We start from the raw sequence: 11,695 nt of genomic DNA on the forward strand, positions 1-11,695 counted from the left end.
CACCTATCCCCACCCCCATCCACCCATCCATCCATCCATCTGCCTGCCTGCCTGCCTGCCCTCCCACCCATCCATCCTCCCACCCACCCGCCGACCCCATGCACCCACCCATTCACCCATCTACCCAGCTGTCCATCATCCATCCATCCGCCCACCTGCTCGTCAGCCCATCCATCCATCCATCCATCTCTCCACCCACCCACTGCCTGCCCATCCATCTATCCATCCATCCATCCATCCATCCATCCATCCATCTATCCATCCAACACATTCTTATTAAGCATCAACCATGCATTGTTTCTGTGATTTGTACGGAGGATAGAATGGTGATCCCAGACTCGCTCTGTACCTGCCCGCACTTGGCTTCCCGTCTCCGGGACTGGAACAGCTCAGCATCAAGCTTTACTCTGGCAGCGGCAAATTAGGCTGCTGAGGGAACCTGTTACCTTTCCCAAGACCTAACTAACCTGGGAGGCCAGGTGCTGAGGAGGCCTGGGAGGAGGACCGTGTATTGGGGCAGCTCTGCCGTTTATTTTCAGAAAAGTGTTGTGTCTCCTGGAAGCGCGATCTAGAAGGTCTGCGTAAGACTCTCCATCACACATGTGCTCCCTGCCCCACTGCCGGGGCCCTGGCCCCGCCCCCCTTCTCGGCCTGAGCCGCCTTCCACTACAAAAAGGGCCGCTGAAAGCCCATACATACCGTAGGCCCCACACCACAGGGGACATGCGCCAAGACCCCCAGCAGACGTCTGAACGCGCGAATAGCTCTGACCCCTGTATGTACACCATGCTTTGTCCTATAGGTACACATCTACGATAAAGTTTAGTTTATAAATTGGGCACAGTAAGGGATTAACAACGATAACTAATAATAAATAGAAAAATTATAACAATATCCTGTGGTAAAAGTTCTATGAATGGCTTTGGGGCTGTTATTAAGTAAAGTAAAGGGTGACTTGAACACAAGCACTGGGAAACGTGACAGCTGATCTGACCACCGAGACGGCTACTAAGTGACAAACAGGTGGGTAGCTCACACAGCACGGTGACGCTGGACGACGGGATGATTCACGTCCGTGTGGGATGGAGCTGGACAGGCAGCATGAGATTTCATCACGGTACACAGAACGGCTTGTAATTTCAAGCTTATGAATTGTTTATATCTGGAATTTTACATCTGATAATTTCGAGCCGTGGTGGACTGTGGGTAACTGAAATCTCGGAAAGCAAAGCCACGAATAAAAGGAGACGACCGAACGAACGTGTCACAGCGAAGGGAACGAAGAGTTTGGCGACTCATCAGCGCATCCGCACAGGTTAACTAACCGAACGACTCCCCAAAGGCCCCGGGATGTGGCCGCTGAGGATGGGACCCGAGCTGGAGATGCCGCAGTGCGAGGTGGGGGGACGGCCGGGGGCCGTGGCACCCTTGGGACCTGGGGGCTGGGCGGAGGACGCCCACAGTAGAACGTGCTGTGCTGGGGCCCAGGGCCACCGGCCACCTGGCCAGCCACGAAGCGGCAGTGGTGCCCTATCCATGGCCGTCCACATTCGTCAGGCTCAGAAGGGAGCCGCGTGGTCATTCCTGGGGACGAGGGTGATGGCAGACGAACGAGCTGTCAAATCACCCCAGCTCCGAGGAAGCCAATTCCAGGATGTAATTTTTAATTACAAGGCAAAGCTCCTTGCGGTCTGCAGCACTGGCAGCTTGAAGGCGGGCGGGGTGGGCCTCAGCCGCCTCCCTCCCCCTTGCCCTGTCTGTCCTGCTCTCTGGGGAGGGAAGGGCGAGGCAGAGGGAGGAAACAAGAGGAAGACTCTCCCAGGGGTGAGAAGGGAGGGGAGAGGCGGACCCCTCGCAGCAGGACGAGGTGGGGGAGGGCGGGCGAGCACAGGCGCTGGCAGGAATTACTGCCTGGGGACACACGGTTACCTTATGCCCAGCACATGGGTGGAGACCGGCCCTAAGGTCGGATCTCCCTGTGCAGTTAGCGAAGGAGGTTCTTTCCAGCCTGCTCCCCCAAACGTCCCAGCGGCGCACCCCAGGTGTCCCTTCTCCCGTGGCCGGGATGCCCGGCCTGCCCTGCTCAGGGTTCTGCCATGGAGGGCAGTAGCTTGTCCCTGTCACCTGCACCGTTAGTCCCGACAGTCCCAAGTCTGCGGAAAGTGACCCGAGTCCACGCAGGTGCGTCCGCTGCCCGAGGCAGTCCCGAGCGGCCCCCTCAGCCTCTGCTCCAACACCCCGCGGGCGAGATGCCGCTCCGAGATGCTCCCCAACTCCTGTCTGAAGCAAACGACTGAGTGTGAAAATCCTGTTTGGAAGTCTAGCTATGTAGCTATTAACTTCTGGCTCTTCGGTTAAGACTTGTTTAAAAAATAGAACAATCTGGTAATTCGGGTTTTATCCTTCTGTGTCATGGTGCTCTCAGAACTTCAGGTCTGCTTCCCATAGAGCGATACAGCGTTTGTTTGGTGGTTTGTTTTAACGGAGTGAGAGAGGCTTCCTGATGAAGCACAAGGCTCGGGAGGCATCAAAGGCAGGGACTGCACGCCGAGTGCGGTCTCTGCAGAGCCGGTCCCGCGGCCTGGGCACAGTCTTTGGTGGCCGGAGACTGTATCAGGCTCGGACTATAAATGAGCACGTTTCTGTTTTCAATATGAGCTCTTACCGTTCACAGGACATTAAACTCGTTTTGGAAAGGAGCTTGGCACGAGAGCAGATGTACTTTCTCCTACCCAAATGTAGTTTGCGGAGCCCGCCGCGCCACAGAGCCAGGGAGGCTGCTGTCACCACGTCACCCGCTACGCACGTCATGATGGGCGGGGCACGACCTCCTGTGCCTGCGCCATCAACGCCACTCAGCGACATGGCAAAGCCCTGGGGCTGGACTGCGGGGCGGGGTAGCTCGCGGGCGCACTGGGGAAGAGCACAGGTAAGTGACTCAACAAAACGATACGAAACAGCAGCGCTGATAGAAGTGAGACCCGCTCGGTGCCAGGAGAAGCTTCCTGAACGCACGCCGTCACCATTCCCCCTCGCGCCTTCCTTAAATGCCGTCCACGGATGTCGGGGATGGAGGCTCGGGTTACCAAGCTTCTGACGGCCATGGAGCCAGGAAGTGACTCGGCGTAGACAAACCCGGGTTTGCAGGACACCGGAGTCATGACGACGGCACCGACGGCGACGTGGACGTTTGTCCCGTGGGTACCGCGCGGCCGGCGCTGACTGGGCGCTTTGCCCGAAGGAACACGGCGAACGCGCAGACGGGGCCCTGGCCCTGTCACCCCGTCCACCGCAGACGGGGACGCCCAGGACCCTGGAGGTGCCGCCAGCCTTACCCGTCACCCCTCACTTATTCATTCCTTCGTGAAACACGGCTTCCTGCAGATCTGAGCCACGTCGGTCCCGCCCCGGCTCCTGCCCCAGCCCGGCGTCCCGCGGCGTCCACCTGGCCCTGGACGGCTAGACCGGACAGTCGCCAGAGCAGGACCTTCTGAATGTGAAGTTCTGCCATTTCTGCTCACACCCTCCGGCGACTCCTCGTTTCTCTCGCCGAGAGCCCAGCGTCCTTAGCCGGTCGCCCGCACCCACGTCCTTTCTCCCCTCGCTGTCTACGTGAGCCACCTGCGCTTCTCGCTGTTCTAGAACATGCCACGGGCTTCAGTGCAGCCGTCGCTCGCCCCCCGGGCCTTTGCTCGCGCCGCACCTTCTGGGTGGGTTTCCGTCTGACCCCCCGCCTCATGCTGAACTCGCCTCCCCATCCCGCCCCCCCAGATGCCGATCGGCCCCCAGCCCCTCTGCGGGTTCTCTTTCCGTCCCGAGAGCCACGCTCTAACGCGGGCGTCGGCAAAGTACGCGTGGCCGTTGGCCGGCACGCAGCCGCGCCCACTCGCTGTGTTCGGTCTGTGGCCACTTTCGCACCAGGGCGGCTGAGCTGCGAGGTGCAACAGCGACCTTCGGCCCCCCAAGTCTAAAACGCTGACCCTGGCCCTTTCCAGGAAGGGTCGGCCATCTGCCACCTGCTAGCCCTGTGACAATCCCCGTGACAGGCAGTAAACTCGCGAGGGAAGGGGTCTTTGCTCCTTTCGATCACCGACACATCCCAAATACCCAGGACGCACAGGGCGCCCCATATGTATTTCTTAAGGGAATGGGTGATGAGGCCCAGAGTCGTCCGTCACTCACCCAAAGTCACTCTGGCGACTAGCCGGTCAGCGGACCCAGCCGGACAGGAATCGAGACCTGCTCTCCGTCAGACCAACCCACCCTCCCTGCCCCGTCCACTGCTGCCCGCTCCTCACGAGAGACGAGCTTCCTTCCTCAGCTCGTGACAACCAGGCAGGGAAGACCGCGTGCTGCCCGTCAGCTCTTCGCCTCATTGACGTGAGCGAGAAAGAGCGACCCGGGTCTCCGACTAGAAGACAGACGAGCTGCTTCTAGACACATCCTCGGGACTTCGGGCCCCTCCGGCTCTGACCGGGGAACACCGAGCCGTCACGTGGCCTGGCCGAGGGCTTGAGCCGCGGTGCTTTGGTTTTGTTTTCTGCGTTGTGACGACTCCGGTGGTTGACACTGTCACACCCAACCACCATCTGTCCCCCCGATCCAGGGCTTTTCTTCTGTGAGGACGCCCTGACCGAGGTGACCAGCAGGCACTGACGGGCAGGACTGAAGTCTTTGCGGAGGGGTCGGGACACAAGATTCGGGGCCAGAAGCCACCCCTGTGGTAGAGGTGGCTAAAGCTTTGGGATCAGGTGTCTAAGGAGGAGAAAATGTGCGGGGGAGGGGGTCTCGAGGGCGTGTGAGGGGCGGTGACACTCGCCCACTCTGGGCCTGCAGCACAGACAGCCCGTCGCTCCCAGACCCTGGTCCGGCGGAGGCGAGATGTGGCCGGGCGCCCACAGGCAGGCGGCTGGCTCCTGTTGGCCCGCAGAAGCCGTCTACTGGCTCTGTGACCACACCTCACTGACTCAGTCCCGGACTTAAAGCGTGCAGGCTGCCTTTCCACATGACTCTGAGGACGAGATTTGTGCCTTCAAAGGAGGAAGGAGAAAAGGAAGTCATTTGCCTACTGTTGTTTGTGGTCATCCTAACGATCCTGCAGGCTGCGTGGTTTTACAGGTACGACTCAGGTTAAATGGCTTTCACAAGGTGTAGGAGATGTGGGCTGTCACCTCCTCCTGCCCCTCTGGGTGTTACCCCGCAGACATAGTGACCCGAACTGGATGCAAATGGGGCTTTTGTAAATCAATGATGGATGCTCGACAATTCCCTCGGCACACGGCCCCAGGCACTGCTGGGTCCGGCCAATGTTCTGCTCCGAACCCCGCCCTGGGCCCGCACTGGGGGATCGCAGGCGGCTTCCCGCGTGGCCTCACGCCCCCGTCCTCCCCCCCGGGTTTGGGCCCAGGCAGATCTGAGTCCCTGGGCCATTGTTTTTCTACTCTGCAGGCTCTGTGGTACCCAGAGTGATGTCCTGTATCAGCCCAGTGGTACCCTCTCTGGACTTGCTTATTCCAAACATAACTTCTAGGGTGGCCTGCACCCCACACTGATAATGTTGATAGCACCATCTTGAAAAAGCATCACTGCGTATCGGTAAAAATATTTAAATAACAAAGTTACGCAAAGGGGAAATTTACTTTGGAAATGTTAATAAGTAATGAGCTAGAAAAACAGTGTGTTTGGAGCAGTTTCTGCCAATCTGTTTAATCGATGTAGAGAAGAAAAACAGGTGACTCAAGCCAAACATTTTTACTTGGCACTTGAACTACATCACTTGGAGCAGCTCTCGCAAACCCATTTTTACAATAAAAAAAAACATAACAATTTTGGAGGAGAAAAGAGCAGTCTCCATTCCAGAAAGAGAATTTGTCTATATTCATATATGTGTCTCTACATGGGTTAAAACTTTTGCTTTTAAACTCCGGTGCTGGCTCTTTGCTCCCCTAAAATCAAAACCTTTGGCATTATTTTGGGGACCACACACCACCAGGTAGGTGAGAACGGTGGCTTTTCTTAGGAAATAAATACTACCGTCCTCAACCGCTAGGTGCCACTGTTCATTTGCCGGAAACCGAATGGAAAGCCAAGGCCATTGCCTGGCCTCAAATAACAAGCGTGTTTTCTGGAAATAACATAACCAGTAGGTACTGGGAAAGGACTGTTTTCTTTCACAGGTGTCTCCAAATCAAAGCCGAAGTGCGAACAACAGTTCACTCTTTCTCCGGCCTCCCACGTGGTGTTTGCTTCTAGGGCCTTAGCACCGCTGTCAGGATGCCTGCTCAGCCACGTGTGCACCTCGGCGCTCACTGCCAGACGCTGTAAACATTCAGCGGTTGATTTTGCTCATGAAATACCCTGGCAGTTCCTGGGACAGGCGGTGGAGTTTTCTCGCATTTCAGCATAGACTGGAAAATGATACCTACCGCTGCCTACAGAGAAACACCTCCCCAAATCAGAGATGCTTACAGATGAAACAGAAAAGAAACTCTCGAAGAATATGTTAAATGCAAACACGTCATTCACATCAGGACGTAGAATTACTCATCCAGAGAGGAACCTTTTACGAAGTAAACGCGCACGGAATGGAAGCCGTCGCGGCGCCCCTTAGTCGAGCACAGGGCAGCAGACGGGGAATCGCGTGCTCCGCGCGCCGACCTCACTTCCTCTGCCTTCTAAGTGGAGGCTTAAAGCGGACGGCGATGCCCCCGCCACTGGTAGCAAGTGACCGATACAGGGCTGAACCAGATGACTTTGACGTCGGAACCCGCGCTCCTCATCAGCACGCAGACGGCACTTCTGCAAGGGGACGCATTTGATTCTGTGTGTGTCAAAAAGAGTGAGCTGCTACGCGGAGGGGAGTCCCAGCCCGGGCTCCTCTGCCTGAGCGGTGGCCTGGGCGGCAGGCTCGCCGTGGGGGTCAGAGGTCATGAGTTTAAGGAAGTCCCTAGCACAGTGCCTAGTACGTAAAGGACATGGCGCATTTTAAAAACCGACTTGTAAAATTAAATAGATACATAAATCACAACGAGTGGAGTCAATACCCTTCTAAACGCGTGGAGAGGAACAGGTGTGTCTTCCGCAGGTTTCGAAGGTGTGAGGGCTCCGCCACCAGGGCTGGCACTAGGGGGCGTTCGGGGACGCTTCCGCCCTTTGCTGGGAGCGCAATCCTGCTGAGCTCGGATCCGGGGAGCCCTCGGCCTCGACTTCCAAACTTCTACAGCCTAGAATCCCCTGTCTTTCCAGCTCCTCCTGTGTTCGGCCAGGCTGCAGGTGTTGGCTTCTGCCTCGGTGTCCCTGCCTTGCGATCGGGTCACTACCAGTGCCCTAACTGAACGCCATGCTGGTGAGGAGAGACCAGTGGAGCATCTGCTGACACGCAGCACAGAGCGGCGAGGGAGGCAGACGGCGGTCACGTAATCACACCCGCACAGCGGCAAGTGTCTCTGAGGACAAGGCACGCTGTTTCGCCAACTCCGCCTTAAAGGGACCGGACTCGCGATCGGAGGTCGGGAAAGGCTCCCTTCGAGTGGTGCCTGACGGAGGAGAACTTCTGAGCAGGTTCAGAAGGCCGGGAAGCGGGCAAGTTAGGGTGTCTGAGGAGCTGACAGCGGGTGGGTGTGGCTGGAGGGCAGAGGGCAAGGGGCGGGGATGGAGGGTGGGACCCGGGTAGGAAGCAGACCCCACTCTGAGGGCCGGTGGCCGGCCCCTTGCTGCTGCTGACAGCTGGGGACTGCATTGCGGTGGGGAGTGTCAGATACTGATGACAATGTCCATTTGAGTCTGGAAAGAGCTAGGGGCGTTTGAGGACTTTGGAACCTTAGGAATGAAGAGACGGCTGTGTGGCTGTCACCTGGAGAGAGTGGGGCGGGTCAGCAACACTAGCTAGTCTGAGCTCAAGGAGGAGAGGGGGGACACCCACAGACCGCCAAGGGTGTGCAGCGAGCCTGGGAAGGGGAGGGTGCTTTACCCCGCACGAAACCAGGGCGGGAGCCATCCTGTGCCCTGTGCCTGCCGCCTTACGCACCTTCTTGCTACCTTCACAGTGTCTGTTAGGTAGCTGAAGAGGCCCCTCTGCTTGTGGGTAGTTTAAGTTCTCCAAAGTTCCAAAGAAGCTTTGTTTACACGTTTTAAGTGACACTATGCAAATTACTATAAATGCCAATTGCTAGTGCTAGGCAGAGCTGATGATTTTTTTTTTTTTTCCAGAGCTGATGAGATTTTGACATGATGAGCAGTTTTATTTATTTTTTTAAAAATTAATATCTTGATTTTACAAATGAGGAAACTAAGGCTCAAAGACATTAAATTACAGGTCCAATGGAACATAATCGAACAGAGAATTTGGACTGATATTTGTTAGACTACAAGGTCTTATAATTTTTCTGTTTTGCCATACTCAGTAATATGCTAATGGTGCTATCATTCTCCTTAATGCAACAGAGTTGTAAATCCACTCACTGAAATTCCTATGTGTCTGAAATTCCTATTCCTTGCTCACTTTGACTTTGTACCCAAGCCACTGAAGACAGGAAGGACCAAAGGGCAGTGACTGGGAAGCGTCCGTAGAAAAAAGATGGCCTCGTTTCCCCCGTGCCTTCGGGTGACGATGTCAGAAGATAACTTGGAATTTATCCGCACAGCCTTCAGCCTGCAGGCAGCTCTGGGGAGGCTGGGCCACCCCGACACTGCCCCAGGCACTGAAGTGTTAATTTAAACACTGAATTCTCAACATAGGTGGAGATACTCAGGACACCTTGAATAGCAAAAAACAAGTCCCATCTAAACAATTAACTACAGGTGCAGGATTTCCATTGATCGGTTTCAGGATAGTGGTCAGCGGGACTTGTGTACTGGCAGTCACGCCTGGGATTTAACTACTCCCTGGGTCATAACCGATGTCCTGAGCCCACCTCCGATCTTCACTAACAATTGTCCTGAGCCCGCACAGTAATCAACTACATCCGATCTTCACTAAAAATTCAGAGGGGCCAGCACGAGGGTGCTCAGGGAGTCCGCGGTAACCTCCACAGATGACATTCCTTTTCCATGACCACCGGGCTGTCATAAAAGAAATGTAGGGGACCCGGACGTCACAGGCGGGGGCTAGACCACGAAGCCACGTTCACCCCTTGGTCCTGTTCCCAACCCCCACTGTCGTACGCTGTTCTGAAGGGACCACATTAGATTTGCAGAGAGAAACTAACATGTGCCCTGTCTGCACGGAGCCAATCATATAAAATGTGAAGAAGTAAGTTAAAATTCTGAAATACATTTCTTGACATTACAGATTATCTGGTTTCGTCTAGATTTGGTACAGCCAGAGATTTAATATCAGTGGTGTTAAAAAATATTCCTGTTATATTTTTAGCCAAAGGAGTGAATATGGTAATGGACAAAGAGCTTAAAATTTAGTGAATTTTAGAAGTAAAGATTTTGATTAAAAAAAAAAGAGAGAACAACTCTTCTTGGACTTTCTGTGAATGGGTTATCACTCTAGAAACACGTACAGTAAAGAAAAATATTTTTTAGGTTTTACCCCAAGAAGTCATTTGAGATAACTGGGGGGGAGGGCCACAGCAATGATATTAACCGATGATCCCAACTCAGTTCACCAGCTGACGGCAAAGAACGACAACCAAAACCAAAAAAAAAAAAAGCCCAAGAAAACAAAAATAAGAATGAAATCCCAAGAAAATGAACTTTCTGCCTGTCTCCTCTCTTCGACTAGTATCTCTATTCTTCTCCACACTCTGTGTTTATAGTCCATTTTGTTGCTTCTTCACTACCCTCCCTTTCTCTCTATTGAAAGAATTACGGAAAAAGAAGAAATTTAAGAAAGAAAAAAAGAAAGAGAGAAAGGGAAAAAGGAAGGCGGGAAAAGAGAGAGAGAGAATGAAGAAAGAAAGTAAAAAAAGAAAAAAAAGAAAAAGTGTTCAGAAGGCAAATGACGTATTTTTAAAGCAACTTCCTGTAGGCTGGCAATTTCCGGGGGAGAGTCAGGCCCTGCCCTTGCATTCGAGAGGTCCACAAACAAAGAGGCGGGTGCCAACAGTTGGGACGCCCGTGACAGCCCTTTCCTCGTGTCGCGGACATCGGCCGCCCCGTCACTCACAGCAGGTGGACCGAAACATGCGCCGTGCTGGGTATGCATCCACACACGCTACTCGTGGCTTTTCGGAGGCATTTCTATTTCCCAGAAATCCCATCGCTTCTCACGCCGCGTTCAGGGAGGACCGTTCCAATGGCAGAAGGCCCTGAGCCATCGAGGGCAGCGGCTCTCTCGGAATCTGACCACTGCAGTGGGTTTGGGGACGTTGGTGTCTTTAATTTACGACTTCCTCGCCTGGGTCTGGTTTGCCGTCCTCACCTGATGAAATGGGGCTCCGAAATGAACAGTGCAAAATTCGAGTCCCTTTTTCTCGTCTAGTATCTGCAGGGTGATCGTCACGCTCCTCCTTGGCTTCTCCCCGTGCAGCTGTCAGCATGCAAGCGGGTAACCGTTGACAGATGCTGGTAGCTAACTCTCAGTTTACCCGAATGACGGGAGGTGAGTACTGCGATTCAGTCACGTGTTGTAACCGTCTGCATCCTATTTGGGAAACCTCATACGCTCATCCATGCACGAAGAACGCGGATTTGAACGAGGGATGGTCTGTGTTTGTCAAGCTTTGGAATGTGAATGACAAAGTACATCTTAAAACTCCTTTGATTTGGGGCCAATGACGAGCAAAACATTTACATATTCACTTGTCAATCCCAGCCTGGGGTGCGTTAGGTTTGCTGGTCTCAGTTGAAAGCTGCCTCTTCAGAGAGGCCTCTCTGAGCACTGTGGCTTCCAGTCTGTCACTGCATCCTGTTTGTCCCCTTAGAGGATGTCGTCTGTCACCGCTATTGGTCTGTAAGAGAGCAGATACCCTGTCTGGGTTTCATTATTGGCTATCTATTGACCAGAAAAGTACCTGATCGCTTGAATGGATGGATACAATTTTTTAAATTAAGTTTCTGGTTTTTTTTTTAAGTCTGCAGACTAGATATGCACAAGCCAGAGATGCTCACTGAGAAATCGCGAAGATCGTGAGCAGATGACGTACGGCGAGAGGAACGGCCGGTGCCACCACCTTCCCCGAGAGAGTGACGGTGGCACCATGGCCACACCTCGTACCAATGGCGGGCGGAGAACTCAGAGAGGATTCAGACGCACCCACTGAGAATCCTCACACTGCTGAAGGACTTCAAAGTGTCTGCGGACGAATGCTGCTCACCCTGGAGTGGCTGGGAGGGCCCTGGGTGACACGCAGGTGCCCTGCCTCTTGATTCCGAAGAGACAGGAGCGAAGGGCTGGGAAGGACTTGCCTGTTCAACATGCTCCGGGCTCCGACGACCTTGAGCAGGGGGAGGGGGACGGCGGAGTTTCTTTGTCTGGAAGCATTTGAGGAAGCAGCAGTGAGTTCCCGGTGGATCGCGGGCCGACGCCGAGTGAGCGATGCCTGGGCTTTCTCCCAGTTCTGTGCGTCTCGGTAGAGAAGCCGACATCGTGGAGCACCTGCCTACTGAGGTCGGTCTGTCTGTCTGTCTGTCTGTCCGTCTGTCCGTCTGTCCGTCTGTCTCTCTGTCTGTCTGTCTCTCTCTCTCACACACACACGCGCGCTTTAACATAGGAGGAAAGCGCATCACAGAGAGTCTCCGGGATCCT

General features: G+C 54.4%; 1 protein-coding gene across 1 annotated transcript in view; it reads right to left on the minus strand.

Annotated features, from left to right (window-relative positions):
* PRKN (parkin RBR E3 ubiquitin protein ligase) overlaps positions 1–11,695 on the minus strand; it is an 833,405-nt gene that overhangs the window by 42,715 nt on the left and 778,995 nt on the right. The window lies entirely within an intron of this gene.

Source organism: Pteropus alecto, unplaced genomic scaffold, assembly GCF_000325575.1.
Source record: "Pteropus alecto unplaced genomic scaffold, ASM32557v1 scaffold195, whole genome shotgun sequence".
In the NCBI taxonomy this organism is placed as follows: Eukaryota; Metazoa; Chordata; class Mammalia; order Chiroptera; family Pteropodidae; genus Pteropus; species Pteropus alecto.